General features: G+C 35.3%; 1 protein-coding gene across 3 annotated transcripts in view; it reads right to left on the bottom strand.

Annotated features, from left to right (window-relative positions):
* Window positions 1-18,017, bottom strand: part of ZNF654 (zinc finger protein 654) — an 84,918-nt gene that overhangs the window by 60,046 nt on the left and 6,855 nt on the right. The gene's annotated exons all lie outside the window — the stretch shown is intronic.

Raw genomic sequence — 18,017 nt, 5'->3', positions numbered from 1 at the left:
ATAAGACTGCTATACTAAAACAATGTATTATATTTTTAAAATACATCAGATAATACAGGTTGGCAAACTATGGCCTGCAGGCCAAATGTGGCCTGCCACCTGTTTTTGTATGACCCACAAGCTAAGAATGGATGTTACATTTTTAAATGGTTGAAAAAAATACTTTGTGATGTCTAAAAATCATATGAAATTCAAATTTCAATGTCCATAGAGCTTTACTGGAACATAACCAGATTCATCCATTTACATACTCTCTATGGCTACTTTCCTGCTAAAACAACCAGTTATACAGTTACGACAGAAATCATATGGCTCACAAAGCCTAAAATATTTTTTTTTTAAGATTTTATTTATTTATTTGACAGAGAGAGACACAGAGAGAGAGGGAACACAAGCAGGGGGAGTGGGAGAGGGAGAAGCAGGCTTCCCGCGGAGCAGGGAGCCTGATGCGGGGCTCGATCCCAGGACCTGGAATCATGACCTGAGCCGAAGGCAGACGCTTAACGACTGAGCCACCCAGGCGCCCCACAAAGCCTAGAATATTTAATATCTGCCCCACTACAGAGAAAGTTTGCCAACTCTGTTTTAAAAGCTGGAAAAAACAGAACAGAGTACAAAAGCCAAGAACACTCAGAGCTCAAGGACTTTTCACACTCATCACTTCCTCTTAGGAGACAATTTTCCATGGGTCTCTTGTATTTCTACAGTTTTTCAAAAAAGGGCCCAACTGCCTTCATCTTTTCAAAGATATTCATAGGCAACAGCCTTGAAAAATAGAGATGATGTCTCCCTCCACAGCAGTGAGCCTGTTTACTATTTAGCATAATTACAATGTCATCTCTCTCTGGAGCAAGAGCCAGGCAGACACACTTGTAGACCATTATAAAAGATTAGGGTTTCCTAAGCTTGGGGCTCCTCAGCTATGATGAAAACTCACTGCGAGTGCAGGATCCACCTATGCCACTTACATCACCTTTATGAGCATTGAGGGGCAAGGGGAACCACCATGAGCATGAAGCTCATGCTGCTTGCTGTGCCATGAGTAATAAAGTCCATTATCTCTGACCCAGGAGTTTCATGTTTTCTGCCAGTATCCATGAAACTGTGGCAGGCTAACTTAGATAAAATCTTACACCCTTCATGGTTCTCTGACAATTCCAAATTGCACTACCAGAAAGTTAACTGGGAAGTAAAAATTACTACTATGATGACCCCAAATAGGACACACTTTTCTAAACTACCAAAGGCAAAAAAAAAAAAAAAAAAAAAAAAAGTTGGATAAACTGTGGTTACCCGCCTTTAAATTTTCTCTTCACAAGAGTGTTTGACCAGTTTTATTAACCTCTTTTTGGCCACCATAACCCATTCCGATGCCACATTAAATATAGGTACCTGAGCGTCTCATATTTTCCTGTCCTCCATCCCAAACAGTTTGCCCTAATCCTTATCTACTTATAACCTTATTCACTTCCTATTTATGGGATGAGTTTATCTCCTTAAAAGAGAAACTTTCTATTTTCTCGGCTTCTATTCTTATTATAGCTTCCCTCATTCAGCAAGATTCTGCTACTAATATACTGCCTGATCTAGATGAGCCCAAACCTAACACAATAAAAGTCCTTGTGGGCAACACCTCCAATAGGTTTGTTAGAATACTTATGAAGGGACAGAAACAAAATTACTGAAATTTACTATCATTCTTATACTGTTCAATATCATGTGAGACACTGCTAATGCAATGTAACATTAACCTAACACTTTAAGACTTACTATCACACTATTTCTCTTTTAAATATTTTCCTTAAAACATGTGAAATTGTACATTACATTTCCCTTTTATTGGAAATTTTTCTCCTGTGCTATCATAAGCACTCAGCTAATGAAAGTGGACAACATAACATCATAATCTGAAAGTGCTCTACCAGACCAAAGTACAGCAAGCAACACCTCTTCCATTTTTCTTTTTCTTTTGCATTCTAATAAGTCACAGTCTCAACATAATGGCCAGAATAATGTTGAAGCTGCTGCAAACAAAGGAAAAGTATTTACCTGAATCTTTAAAATCAACCATTGCTACACTTCTAAATTCTTCAAGAAAGTGGTCTAAGAAACAGGATCAAGATCAATAGTCCATTAGAGACTGGTAAAAACTTTTTTTTTCATTTTGAAGAGCATAACAAAAATACTGCAGTGCAATTTACTGTAATTTATAGAAACTATATGAATACTGCTGAAAGAAGTTAAAGCTAAAGCCAAAGCATGCCGTGATATAAGGGGAGTTCAAAAGAAGGGCAGAGCTACTGCCAAAGAAAGATGCTGGAATTGTGCAATGATCCTGCAGCACTTTCTCAGCACTCCCATTTACAGGAGCATATATCCTGATCTAAAAGGGATTTAGTATATGCCATATACTGCCATATCTTAATTTACCAAGGCAAATTATTTTGAGAATGAGCACAGATTCATTCTCTGGCAAAATTGTCAAAAGACAGACTTATTGTAAACCCATTCAGTTAAAATTACATTCATTATTTAAGAACATTAAGATACATCATCCAATCACTATGGACGAAAAAGTGTCCCCCTATAATTCATATGCAATCGATGCTCTGAATGAATTTGCTAACTTTCTAAATACCTAAATTTTCCCCACTGCCTTCAGTATGATTATGTTATTCATTTGTAACATAGCTACTATATATATATAAATAATCCCCTAGCTCTGTCTACTGAGAGGGCGTAAGAGCAGTAACACCCCAGTAGCAATATATACACTTAGGGACCAAATCTTGGTTTCTAAACACTGTTCTCCAAAAAAGAAACGTGGACTCCTCAAGGCCTCCTCCAGCAGGCCTAAAGCAGGGAAAACACAAGATGAGACTAGAACATTTTGTGGTGCCAGAAAGTAATGAAATGCTGAAAAAATGATGGGGTATAAAAACACAGGAGCCAACCTGAAGGAGCGCCTAAGTGCTAAAGTTGGAACAATTTAAGCAACAAAATAAACGATAGTATTAGACTTTAATCCATAGAACAAGATACATATCCAGGAGTCCACAGTGATACAAATAATCAGATAAATAAATGTTAGAGATGAGGGCGCCTGGGTGGCTCAGTTGGTTAAGCGACTGCCTTCGGCTCAGGTCATGATCCTGGAGTCCCCGGATCGAGTCCCGCATCGGGCTCCCTGCTCGGCGGGGAGCCTGCTTCTCCCTCTGACCCTCCCCCCTCTCATGTGCTCTCTGTCTCTCTCATTCTCTCTGTCTCAAATAAATAAATAAAATCTTAAAAAAAAAAAAAAAAAAAGATTCTCTAAAAATAAATAAATAAATAAATGTTAGAGATGAGATAGCACTTCCTCACAGTAAAATCCCAATTAAACACAGAAGAAAAGAGAGATAATAGAGAATCAGCATTAGGCAAATACACAGTAATGAATGCTGCAGACAAGATCCATAGATCAATGCTAGTATTTGTGGGTAAAAGTTTGAGGCAAGGGCATTGGGCGGCTCAGTCGGTTAAGCAGCTGCCTTTGGCTCAGGTCATGATCCCAGAGTCTTGGGATGGAGCCCCACATGGGGCTCCCTGCTTCTCCCTCTCCCTCTGCTCCTCCCCCAGGCTCATGTGCTCTCTCGTTCTCGCTCACTCTCTATAATAAATAAAATCTTAAAAAAAAGTTTGAGGCAATGCAGGATTTGCAGTCTCAAATTATCTCCCCCAAGACATTTATCAACTAAAAATAAAAAGATAGTAACTTAAGAGAGTGTAGAAACCCCACAGACACAAACTTAACCAAATCATCAAAGTAAATATCACCAGTAATACAACATATCATTATCATAAATCTCTTCATATTAGCATACCAAGAAAGAAACAATGGCATTTTTGTGGTACTTTTGCCAAAAATGTCTAACCTCATTCCAATCATGAAAAATCATCAGACAAACACAAACTGAGGGATGTTTTACAAAAAAACTAATCAGTATTCTTCAAATGTGTCAAGGTCATGAAAGATAAGAAAAAACTGAAGAACTGTTACACACTGGAAGAGACTAAGGGTAAATAACAACTAAACACAATGTGAGATCCAGAAATAACATCCTGGAATAGAAAAATTATCAGTGGAAAAATGGTTAAATTTCTAATAAGGTCTGTAACTTAGTGATTATTACACCAATATTACTTTTCTGTTCCTGATAATTACACTATATTTTCAATAAGTATAAAATAAGTTCAGCTTTTAAAACTTTAAAAAGTTTTTTCTGTTTTCACCTTTTCCCTCAAATTTCAATATTCTAATTTATTTTCTAGAGGCTATTTTATAACATAAGTACAATTATACATTTACTTTCCCTACTTTGTTACCTAACTACACATCAAGATTTACCCTTGCCTATGGGTATTTTTTTAGGGTCAGATGGAAAAATAGGTAGATTGGCAGCACTGTAGAAAGAGTATAGGTTTTAGAATCACATAGACCTGGCTTTGTCATTTATTAGCTGTGTAAACTTAGTAAAATTATTATACTTCTCAGTCTAAGTTTCCTATAAAATGAATTTAGTATCACCTTAATCACAGGGTGATGAGAGAAGTCAGATAATGTATTAAAATTTAGGATAATTCCTGGCACATACCAGTACACTCTAAGAAAATAGCAAAGCTAAGCTAACTTTTCGACTATTTCATTGCATCAATGTTAACTGATTAATTATAGGTTTCCAAGTATGATGAATTACAACAAATTTTATGCACTTTAAGCAAGCAGACAGGCCACTCCCAAATAAAATCTAGTCAAAAGCTACTGCTGAGTTTCAACTATTTAGTTCAATACTCATTGACAAAGAGATGCATATCCTAGATATAGCAATACAAATAAAATGCTTCATTCCTGAACAGATACCTGAGGATTCTTTTTTATTTTTTACCAGTTTTCCATTGAGAATAAAAAAGATAAAGAAAAGTTCTATTCAAAAAGTTCTATTCTAAACAAAACTGTCATTTGACTTTTTCTATCAGGATAATCCCGTAAAGAAAATCTAAAATTAACGTCATATTTTAAAAACCCACCAAAATGGTTTAGAAATAGATCCTAATAAGTTAAAAGTTGTTTGGAATCTACAAAGGACATAATCTTCAGTAACAGACAACCTAAAACCCAGTTCTTTTGGGTGCTCAATTAAGCACACTGTTTATTCAGCTCACCACTCCTTAAATAGGTATTTCTGCAACATTAAGATCTTAAATAGTGAAATGTGATTAAGAATCAACTGTTTACAAAACGGAAAATGGAGTAAGCACCTCTAAATCTTAATGTCCCATACAATCTTTTTTTTAAGATTTATTTGAGAGAGAGAGAGAGAGAGAGAGAGAGTGTGTGTGTGTGTGTGTGTGTGTACGTGCATATGGGAGATAGGGGCAGAGGGAAAGGGGGAGAGAGAATCTCAAGCAGACTCCACGCTGAGCACTGAGCCCAATGTGGGGCCCAATCTCAGAACCCAGAGATCATGACCTGAACTGAAATCAAGAGTCAGATGCTCAACCAACTGAGCACCCCTTAATATTCCACACAATCTTACTATTAAAAGGAATCTTCATGATTAGCTAGTCAAAGCTACAAACCAAAGCAAGAATATTCCATTACAATATCACTCCCAGAAGGCTCTCATCTCCTTCTTGAGTTTTCCGCTTCCATATCATATGAGACAAGCCAGAGTCCTCCATGTGGTTGCCTGAATATCTGCTTAAAGACCCAACTTTCCAAAAAAAAAAAAAATAAGACCCAACTTTTATGTTGACCCAAAGAAGAAATAGGCTCATTTTAAATATTCTAGACAAATTTTGATCCCTGTCAATTTTTCATTTGATTCCAAACTCACTAGGAAGAATAATATACTGAATGCTCCCTCATAAACATTAAAACTGTCAAATAAACAAGTGAACCCCAAAATATACGCACACACAAATGTATATGAATATCAAACAGAATGTAGGATGCCAGTGGTATACACAGATGTGTGTGCACATAATGACTTAACTAGCTTGGGCTAAGCAGAGCTCTGCATCTGACTTCAATTCAGCATGACCTAGCCAGAGACAGTATTGCAGGTATGGCTAAGGCCCTGATTTTATTATTGCTTTTTTTTAAATGTCCTTTAGTCATATAGGGGTTTTAGACATTAATAGGTGAAAATGAAAAAGAATGAAATCTTACTATCTGCAATGACATGGATGGAGCTAGAGAGTATAATGCCAAGCAAAATCAGTCAGAGAAAGATAAATACCATATGATTTCATTCATATGTAGAATTTAAGAAACAAAAAAAATGCACAAAGGGAAAAAAGAGAGAGAGAAAAAAAATCAAGGAACAGACTATTATAAAGAACAAACTGATGGTTACCAAAGGGCTGGAAGGATGGGTTAAATAGGCGATGGGGATTAAAGCATGCACTTGCTGTGATGAGCACCAGGTGAGGTATGGAACTGTCAAATCACATATATTGTACATCTGAAACTAAAATAACTAATGTAACACTGTATGTTAAAAAAATGGAAAATTCTTAATTTGATAAAAACTGAAAAATAAATAGTTAGTCCTAGATCAGCTGAACTAAACTCTGTCCCTCTCCCTCTTAATTTTGTTCTCAAAGAACGGCTCTTAGATTCATGTGACTTGTCCAAAGGCTTCTAAACTCAGTGTTACAACATGGTCTCGAGTAGCTTCTGGAATTTATAAGCTCATAAATCTCATCAAGGCTGTAGATGTGAAGATTTTATCTGAGTTCAACAAAGATGGCCAGTAGATTTTATCAAGTGAACAGATGAAGAAGAGTAAGATTCCTTATTATATAGGACATAAATCACTTTTTTAGGCTGGGACAGAAAAAAAAATTCAATGGAATTATTACAAATTCAGAGGCCAAAAGAGAAACTTAAAAGGTCCATGCATTAAACACTAACTTTAGGTACCAGGTTTGCTCAGTCTCAAGAACTAAATTTGTTTAAAAATGATACACTTATAATTAAAATAACAGTGGGAGAGTTAAAAAATAAAAGGAGGTCATGTTGATAAAGATGGAAGAGAGGTACTACCTTAAGAATAAGTTTACCCTTAGAATTAAGGACAGATAGGGGCACCTGGGTGGCTCAGTTGGGTAAGCAGTCTGACTCTTGATTTCTGCTCAGGTCATGATCTCAGAGTTATGAGACTGAGCCCCGCGTTAGGCTCTGTGGTCAGTGGAGAGTCTGTTTGAGATTCTCTCCCTCCCCTTGTCCCTCTGCCCCTCCCCCTGCTCCCCCCCTCTCTTTCTCAAATAAATAAAACTTTAAAAAAAAAAAAAGAAGACTAGACAGATTGGAAAAAGGAAAAAGGAAATACATATATATCAGAACTACGTGCTCTTAAAAGTGGAATTAAGGGGAAAAGGTATTTTAGTTGTTCCTCATTAGAAAGGAAGGGTGACTAGTTCCAAAGGTACGTAACAGAGGAATGGTAGGTAACCCTGGATGGAAATCTCAGAATGAACCAGACTAGAAATCCAACTATGGTAAGATGTTCTTTTAAAGAAATAGAAAGTCCATAATAAGAGCAAGTGAAAAACCACATCTTGAAGACCATTATATAAGGTAACATAAAATCTGTACAGATTTGAAGCTTAAAAAAAAAAAAAAAAAAAAAGCTGAGAGATTACCTTAAAATACCAGAAGCATTTCATGGACATTTCAAATTACTCATTATTATGGAGGGTAATGTATGGTATGGCATGGTGCCACAATGGAAAGTGCACGAGGAACTCAAAGTTAGGCACCAGAGAGTGAATAAGTAAAACAACACTGAAGAAAAAATAAGAGGTCAGTCTTATTGGACTGGGTAGAGTAATAAATTTTTGCCCTACTGATCTTCTGAATTCTTTAAAAAGTTAAGACACAAAAGAAATTGGGAGTTAAATAATTCTCTTTCGGAGAAGTGAAAAGAGCTACCCCCAATCAGAGAAAGTCTGAGGTTAAGCTGATAAAATTTTCTTTAAGTCAGGGAGATGAGAGTGGGCAAAATCTGTTTAATAATGAATGCTTTTTAATGAGCTCAGAATTCCTTGACTTTCATCTATGACATTATGGGAAATCTTACAAGAGGTAAATTGTAGAACATTCAAACCTGGGCCCAAAGGCAAAGAGAAAGGAAAAGAAAGACAAGAGAAGCCAACTTAAAAACAGGCTAAAATGTAAACAAAAACAAAAACCAGCTATGTTTATCTGAAGTAGCATAACCTACTATTGCTGAAAGGAATGTGACAAAAAGGAATGTTTACACTACCAATGAAGTAGAACAAATGATGCATGGCCCAGAACAGTTAAAGCAGAGTAAAGAAAAGGTCTAGAGGAACAAGTGGCAAAAGAGATATTGTCTTCACTGGGCTCCTTCAAGCACAGACATCAGAAACATCAAAGCAGCTTCATTTCTGGTACCTGTTTATGGTTATTATCCAAATAATACAAATAGGGGCACAACAGGAGTTCTTTTATGGTTTTAGCTCAACAGGCCTAAGAATTTCAGGAAAGATGGCAATAGCCAAGGTAGCACAGGACTAAAAATGTCCTGGCACAAGGTTGGGGACAAAGAAATCCAGAGATAAGGATAGGACACTGGGGCTTTGGAAACTGCAGGGCTGGAGTCTTGTGGAGATCGTGCCTTGAACTTTACACACTATAAGTAAGTGATACACTATTTTCAAGAGATGGTATAGAAGCTGTGCCACTAAACAGAATGCACACTTATTACAGCACAGGAATACCAGGACTACACAGAAGAAATGGAAATTAAAAGTTTTTAATATGAAAAAAATCTAAAGGAGAAAACATCAAACACATTCTAGTGCCCTGGGCTGCCTTCCACAGAAATCTGCAAGTCAGAAATTCAGATACACTTTCAAGGAAGTAGAAATGTTCAGATTAAGTGCTCCCACTGCCCCCTAAGATATGGTAAACATACAGTGGCACAATCAATCACTTGATGAATTTTCCCAGTAAAACTTAGGTACACGTTCTAGACTCTGGCAGTTGGCACAACTGACTGGCACCCTAGTGAGGTTGAAACCAAAAATGACTTGATATCCTGTTTTATGTGCACCCATCTTCCCTGTGATATCACTAAAGTCTACTGGCAAAAGTAATGCGAATCAACTGGACTATGTACTAAGTTGAAGGAATTACTGTTCTAATTTTAATGGGTATTGGACTGGGTAAAGTAATAAATTTTTGCCCTACTGACCTTCTGGATTCTTTAAAAAGTTAAGACACAAAAGAAATTGGGAGTTAAATAATTCTCTTTTGGAGAAGTGAAAAGAGCTACCCCCAATCAGAGAAAGACAACCCAAGCTACAGCTCTTAAAAAATCCCCACCTCTAACCATAGGGGCACCTGAAAGACCCACTGGCTCCAATTAAGCAAAATTCTGGAAGGAAGAATTTGGGATCTTACCCTCTTTGGATTCTTTGTGAACCTGATGATGGGAGACAAATCATTTCATCTAATTTATTAGATGTGTTGACATTTGGTCCCCTGTCCCCAAATTAAAACCTGAAAGGAAATGTTAAACTTGAAAACAATCACAGGTAAGTTAACTCTCAAACACAGAAGGCTCTTCTTTTAAAAAGCCTTTACTCCAAATACTAAAGTATTACTAAAAAGAGAAAAGAAATTATGAGTTCTGTATTTCAATAAACTTTATCATCGGTTACCTGAAAATGCCTTGTTCTTAAATGGAAATGCATATCCTCAACATTAAAAAAAGTCCATTCTGCCTAGCGATTAACAATTTCTTTTCCTTTTTTTTTTAGAATGCACTCTCTTCAAACCCAGTAGTCAAACTGTACTGTTCATTCAGATCCCTTAATTTTTCCTTCTACCATTTACCATTAATGCTACCACCATATTCCTAGACATTTCAACTAGAAACCCAATGCAAATTCATAAAATTCTTTGTTCCTGTCTCCACATTTAACCAGATGCTAAATACTTTATTTCCATATTTCCTGAAATTGTTCCTGTCTCTCCATTTTCATTGCCACTATCCAGTCAGTCCTTCAATCACTCCTTTTCCAAAATACTCCAATAGCTTCCTTTTGACTAGGCTTTCATTCATTACTTATCAAGTCTGTTTTAAAACAATATTTTAAGATTGATAATGGTACTGTTGTGCCTTTAAACCTAAAATTCAAATTCCTAAGCAAAGATCTAGACCAACCCATGTTTTCCAATCTTAATATGTACCAATACTTTTCTGAATATATGTTCTAGTCCAGTGGTTCTCAAACTTTAGTATGCATCAGAATCATCTGGAGGCTTGTGAAAAACACAGACTGCTGGGCCCCAGCCCAAGTTTCAAGATTCCATAGGTCTGGGGTGCGGCCGAGAATTTGCATTGCTAATAGTGTTCACATTCTATTGCAGGTCTGGGGAATCACACTTTTAAGAACCACAGCCCTACACAATTAACTACCCCCATTCATAAATACATCATATCATTTACCTTTCACAAATTATCTGCTCTATTTATAATTTCCTCCTACTCATACCACTTCCTTTCTCATGTCTACATTTTAATACTAACAATTTTTTAAGACTCAATTTAAATGTTATCTCGTCCACTAAAACTTTCTCAAATTACGACTATTAGAAATAGTCTCTCCAGTATACATTGTGTTAGTGGGACTAGCCACTATTTCACTGTTTTACGTTTATATTTACTCATTCATTTATTCTAAGCTTATTGAGTGCTTACTGTGTACCAAAGTACCCTAATGCTTTCATTTTTAGTGGAAGGAAAATTGGTACACAAATATATGTTAGATAGTGTTAAGTACCTTGAAAAACAAAACACAAGGTAAACAGAAAAGAGAATGCTAGAGATGTGATGCTACTTTATACTTTATGTGGGATGTTCAAGGAAGGCTTCCATCTCTCTTATAAAAGGATATTTGAGCCGGGTCCTAGAGCAAACCATATAGAAATCCAAATGAAAAGTGTTTCTGGCAGACAAAACAAAAGCCAAGTGCAAAGGCTAAGGGCAGGGGCACAGAAGTTGAAGGAAGGGCAAAAATGCTAGTGCAGCTGAAGGTAATTAGTGGAGGCAAAGAGTATTATAAGACTAATCAAAGAGATAGACAAGAGCCTTATCATGAAGCACTATAGTCCACTGTAAGAATTCTGGCTTTGATTCTGAGAAAGAAAAGCATGGAAGGTTTAGAAGAGATCTCACATGTCTTTAAAAGGATCACTTTGGCTGTATGGAGAATAAACAGAAAAACTGAAAGCAGAGAGATAAAATAATCCAGGGAAAAGATAACTGTGGTTTGGATCAAGGTCATAACAGTGCATGCAGTAGTCAGTTACGTCTTTTCTCTCTTACCAGATGATTCAGTTCCTTGAAGACAGAAATTGTGACTTTTTCCTCCTTAAATCCTCTATAATCATTAAAATGAAGCTTTTCACATAGTTTACAGCCAATTTTTTTTCTTTTAGGAATACTTTCTACAACACTTTTATGGTACTTTATGTATCTAGAGCTATGCCTAAAATAATTAAGGATAATTCAAGTGATATTAAGAAAAAGTTAAGTTATATACTGTTGGACAGACATATGTAGCATTTTAAGAGCACCTATTAAGTTATGAGCATTTAATACTTGAAGGTAACTTCAAAGTATAAAAGAGAGAACAAAGAATCTCAAGAGCTTAAGAACAAAATGACTTCAGTTAATATAGCAAATTAAGAAACTATAAATATGGGCGCCTGGGTGGCTCAGTTGGTTAAGCGACTGCCTTCGGCTCAGGTCATGATCCCAGGGTCCTGGGATTGAGTCCCACATCGGGCTCCTGGCTCAGTGGGGAGCTTCTCCCTCTGACCCTCTCCTCTCTCATGCTGTTTCTCTCTCGCTTGCTCTCTAATAAATAAATAAATAAAATCTTAAAAAAAAAAAAAAGAAACTATAAATACAATAATTTTTTTCATAAAATCAAGAAGTTAAGGAGTTGCGTATTAAGAGTTAAGTGCCAAGGGAAGTCCATATCCACTCTAAGTATATAAACACAGGATGACACATAGGAAATCAAAATAATAAAAGGATAAATGAATTTTAAGATTCTCACAACTTATTTCTACCTATTTTTTTTACAACTTTCTCCTCTCTAGATCAGAAGTTATATATGCTCACTGTAGTAAATTTGGATTATATATGAAAACAAAATCATCCATCATTGTACTTGCCCAAATATAACCACTGTTAACATCTTGCTATATTTCCTTTTTCAAGCTGTGTGACTTGGGGTTAGTTGCTTAACCTCTCTGAGTCTCAGCTGCACTATTCATAAAATGAAGATAAAAATAGTATCTATCTCACAGGGTTGTTGCAAAGAATAAATGAGAATCTAGGACAGGGGCTGACATACTTTTTCTTAAAGAGCCAAAAAGCAGCTTATGGACCATTACATCCTTTATCCCAACTACTCAACCCTGACTTTGTATCATGAAAGCAGCCACAGAAAATGTAAAAATGAATGTGCATACTCCAATAAAGTTTTATTTATAAAAACAGGCAATACTGCTTATGTCACAATGGCTTACAGTAAAGGTTCATAACTTTTGGTGTGTTTGGAATGTTGTTGGGTTGTGTTTTTTTAGCAAGTTTTGAAATTCTTCCTCTTTTTTTTTAAGATTTTATTTATTTATTCATGAGAGCCAGAGAGAGAGGCAGAGGCAGAGGCAGAGGGAGAAGCAGGCGCCCCACTGAGCAGGGAGCCCGATGTGGAACTCGATCTCAGGACTCCGGGATCATGACTTGAGCCGAAGGCAGAGATGCTTAACCATCTGAGCCACCCAGGTGCCTAAGTTTTGAAATTCTTAAAGAGAATCTGACAAAAACAAAAACAGACCAAAAAAACCTCAGACCTACTCAACAAGGAAATGGCAAATACAACTTTTTGCAAATAATTTCAGAGAGTTCACAGACTCTGAAGCATACGAATGGCTCCTATATTATACCATCAAAAAATCCGATTTCTAATAAAGTGGCTCATGTGACTTATCTTCACACTTTCCTTCTCTAAAATCCACATGTGAGCACAGTTAGACTACACCAGCCTACATTCAAACTATATAATCCTGCTACCAATTTTCCACCTCAATTTTTTTGTATTATTAGATTTTCCTAAGTCATTACATAGTCATTGAACACATCATTTCTTAAGGCTAAGTAATAGTTTATGAGGGTTGAGAAGTTTTCAACTATTTTAGATGTTCTGGTTGCTTTTCCATTTTCAACTTATTCCTTTCATTAATTAAAATTAATGTTATGATGAATAGCTTTCTATCCAAATTTACACTTCCTCAAAAGTTAATGCTTTAAGGAAAATTACTAAACCAAAAAGTAAAAACTATTTTTAATGTTTGTCATATATTTTGATGAATAGTGGTCCAGAAAGGTTGTGGTGATTTTTACTCTCACCAGCTGAAAATGAGCTATCCATTTCACTACACCCTCCTGAGCATGGAATATAAATTTAGACTTTTCTTTTACCTGAGAGATCTTTAGGCAAGAGTTTTTCAAAGCATGGTAAAAGGATAATTAAGTCGAAAAACGCATATCCACTATACCCTGGATTAGTAAGAATTCCACATCTATGCAAGGTTCTATCTAAGTAATATGGAAAGAAACTTTAAAAATTAATCATTTAAGATAAATATCTAAAACATATCCCATACTCTCCTGCCTTCAAAACACAGTAACATAAAATAACTTCTACTAGTTTGCAATCATCACAACTCTTGCATTTTAAAAATAAACACTACAATGAGCCACTGCTTCTGAGAGAAGTATATCCCATTTAGGTGGGTTGATAGAAAAAAAAATAAGAGGGAATTTCTGATAGCTTAAGTTTGATTTTTTTTCTCTCTTTTACATTCATGAACATCTTTAGTTTCTGCTGCCTTGAGTCTTTTTTAATCACTATTTCTACTCCGTCCACAACTGCTTTATCAAATACATATTCACAAATGCTACAATAGATACCAAATTTATATTCCTAGGTACAGTATAATGTATGTGTATACTGAAATGGCTAAGTACACACAAAGGCTCTTGACAGTCAGGCTGGCCAGATTCCAATCCAACAATCACATACTAGCTACAGAGCCTCAGTCAAGCCATTTACTCTCTTGGTCTTAGTTTCCTGATCTATAAAACAGAAACAGTGGCACATAACCTGTAGGGTAATGGATTAAGTGATAAAACACATGAAAGAACTTATTGCAGCACCTGATACTTGGAAAACACTCAAAATATGACTTATATATACATATATAGAACATTCCAAAAAAATAAACCTTTCAGATATTAAAAATATAAAATACACACATCTAATCAGTTACAATAGTGATTAGTGAGTATTTAGAACATTTCAATTTCAAAATAGACAATGGTTAGTTTTAGTAAACTCCAGTTACAGAAATATATATTAATAAACTGGGTATACATTTTATTGAAACATTATATATACCCACTTATATACATATACATATTCTCATTGTATATAGAGCAATGTTGTGCACCTATTAATATCTATAGTAGTCCCCCCTTATCTTCAGGGGATACATCCAAGTCCTCCAGTGGATACCTGAAACCACAGATAGTACCAAACCCTATATATACTATGTTTCTTCCTATACATATCTATAATGAAGTTTATTTTATAAGCCAGGCACAAAAAGGGGTTAACAATAATAGCTAATTATAACACAGAACAATTATAACAATTTCCTAAAACAAAAGTTATGAGAATGTGGTATCTCTCTCTCTCAAAAATACCTTATTGTACTGTGCTCACCCTTCTTCTAATGATGATGTGAGACGATAAAATGCCTACATCATGAAATGAAGTGAGATGAATGACATAGGCAATGTGACATAGTGTTAGGCCACTACTGACCTTTTGACAGTATGTCAAAAGGAGGATCATCTGCTTCTGGACCACAGATGACCTCAGGTAACTGAAATCGCAGAAAACGAAACCGTGGACAAAGGGGCTACTGTACTGACATAACCGCTTCTCTTACCTTCTCTCTTTCCTCCTTTCACTTCTCTGTACCATGTTTTACCACAAATGGAGCCAAAAAATAAGCTTGTGCCCTTCTTTCTCAAAGTTAATTAACTGATCAATTACAACATAACATAATTAATTATCTAATCATATAACTAATCATGTCTTTACCTATGCAGATAAACACTCCTGAACAAAAGTACAGACTAGCGGTCACTCTACATTCATTATCAGCAAATTCAAATGGTTCTGTAGGTCAATTCAATCAACCTCTCTAAGAAGCTACCATTTTAGATCTCCATTTACCTTCAATCTCCAACCAGCGTCATGTACTCTCAACAGATGAACTTTCCTGTTACCCCAAAGCTCCTATATAAAGCAACCCCTACATTTGCGCTTTGAATCTTAACCTTCCTTCCTTTTTTGGCATCCTATATTATAGATTATCCCTTCTTTCTTTTGTAGATTTACGTCATCCGTTCAAATGAATCATTTTCATCAGATTTTAAACATGCCAAATTCTCACCGCTCTATTTTTTTAAATACTCACCTTTAATCCACAAGCTCTCCAGCTTCTACCCATATCATTTCCTCTCCTTTATAAGTTATCTATACTTACTGTCTCTCTTTCTTTGCCTCTCACTCCTCAAACTACTCCAGTCTGACTCCTGCTCCCATCACTACATCAAAACAGCTCTGCTTAAAGTCACCAAAGACCTCTCCATGTTAATTCAATGGTTGGATCTCAATAGTTTTCAATGTCAAGTATCATTCACTCCATCCTGAAACATTCTCTTCCATTGACTTCTATGACACCATAGTTACTTGGTATTCTCCAACCTCTTTAACTAATCCTTCTCAGATTTCATTTGAAGACTCAATCTTTTCTACCAGGAAATTTAACTATGGAGTTGCTAAAGTTTCATTTCTAAGTCCTGCTTCTTTTCCCATTCCATATTATCTCCCTATGTTAGCTTATTCATACACACGGCTTCAAATACCATCCATCCACACGGCTAGGATGACCAGACCTCACTTCTACACTCTGGATTCTGTAAATCCAGCTATCTTCAAGATCTCTCCTTGGCCGAGGAAAGGCATCTTAAATTTAACATGTTCAAACTAAACCAAAAAATCTCAGCAGACTTCAACTTGCCCAAGAATCCAAAAATAGGCAAGCCTCTTATTAGGCCCTATTTTTACAGTATTGTATACCTATTCTTCATAGAACTTATCAAAGTTATAACTGTACACAAAAACAAGGACAATGTTTGCTTACTACTAAATACCCAGTGCCTTATATAACTGACAAGCTTCAACTATAATATCAATGTCTTTTTTTCCTACTGCCTAGATGGAAAGCCTTTCAGCTATTTTCATATTCACTTCTGCTTTGAAGAGTTGAGTGTACCCAGTGCTTGGTACAGAGTGTCAGTGTACTAGACTTTAGGATCTTATGTAACAAATTATACAGACAGAACTCCTCTCATGTTGAGTTCGCCACCAGTATTCCACCATGACTCTAACCAGGTGACACTGATTGGGCCTCATACTAGGAACAGACCCATAGTGAATACAGTATACTGCTGAAATAATGAGCTGACCTGTCAGAGAAATAGGGAGCTAAGAAATCAATGTGAGATATACTATATGTAAGCTAAAGGTTACCTATCTAGAATTAGATTTATTGGAAATTATGAAACTTAAAAATAATCTCTAATTTAGACTAGGTACTACTATAAATGATTTACAATGTAATGAGAATTAATATTTAGCTAAGTAAATTACCTTAGATTTTAAATGTTCCACTATCCTTACCATTAGATATTAATATACATTTAAAATGGTATACCAATTAACCATATTTAACTGATCTTATTTAAGTTTTCAAATAACTTACCAGACACCGATTTTACCATAGCTTTCTTAAATTTCATTTAAAGTTCTTTTTTCTGCTTTTGTTTGTAATTGCTAAGGTATAGTTTAGTACTTTTTGGCAGAAAAATCAAGATTCAGTGCCAACAATAATAGTACAACTGGTGCCTCACTTCTGTTTGGCAGAACTGCAAAATGATGGTATCATTAAAATACTTAAAAGCAATGAACTTCACTTAAAAATATTTTCTGCTACAATTTTATCTACAAAATTAAAATTGAGATTGATTTTTTTTTAAGCTAGTACGATGGGTGGTTATTAGAAAGCAATATGGACATATTTTTAATGCAAGATTGTGTATAAAGAAGTTATTTAAATTTAGGGTTTCATTGGTTAAACTGAAATGACCTTTATAAGTTCACTTAACCAATTCATTTTTTAAAAATTTACATATTCTTAGGAAACAAGGAGTTAACATTTTATCATACTCAAGTAATCTGGCATTTACTGCATTTATTCACAGAAAATAAGATAGGAAGGTAGGAAGAGTAAAAAATAAAATGTTTTTTATACTTTATTTTTCCTCTGATTAGAAAGGTAGTTGGTTTAATCCAGAAAATATAAAAAAATTAATAAGTGTAAAGAAAATAATCAAATTCAGCTATAAACTTATCACTAAGAAGTTATCCACTATTAACAGTTTGGTATATTTCTTTTCAGTCTTTTTTATTTACAAAAATTACCTGCTTCCTGTTTCTTTTCAGTAGATATTATACCATGAACAGTTTTCCATATGAACAAATATTTAAAAATATGACTGTTAGGAGAACATAGTATTCTACTATATGTAACAACTCCCCTAACTTTGGTCATTAAGGTTGTTTTCAAGGATTTGCTATCACAAATAATGTCATAAGGAACAATCAGTACCATTTAATTCTGAAAGTCAACCTAAAATGCATTAAACAACACCAACAAAGCATTTAGCTCCCCAAATATAGCCATCAAGATCTAGGGTTCATTTTATTTTGTTTTTCCTAATTATAATAAA

This window comes from Mirounga leonina, unplaced genomic scaffold (genome assembly GCF_011800145.1).
Source record: "Mirounga leonina isolate KUSES-001 unplaced genomic scaffold, KU_Mleo_1.0 Mir_169, whole genome shotgun sequence".
In the NCBI taxonomy this organism is placed as follows: domain Eukaryota; kingdom Metazoa; phylum Chordata; class Mammalia; order Carnivora; family Phocidae; genus Mirounga; species Mirounga leonina.
The sequence above is the reverse complement of the archived record's forward strand: the minus strand, read 5'-3'. Positions and strand labels throughout refer to the sequence as shown.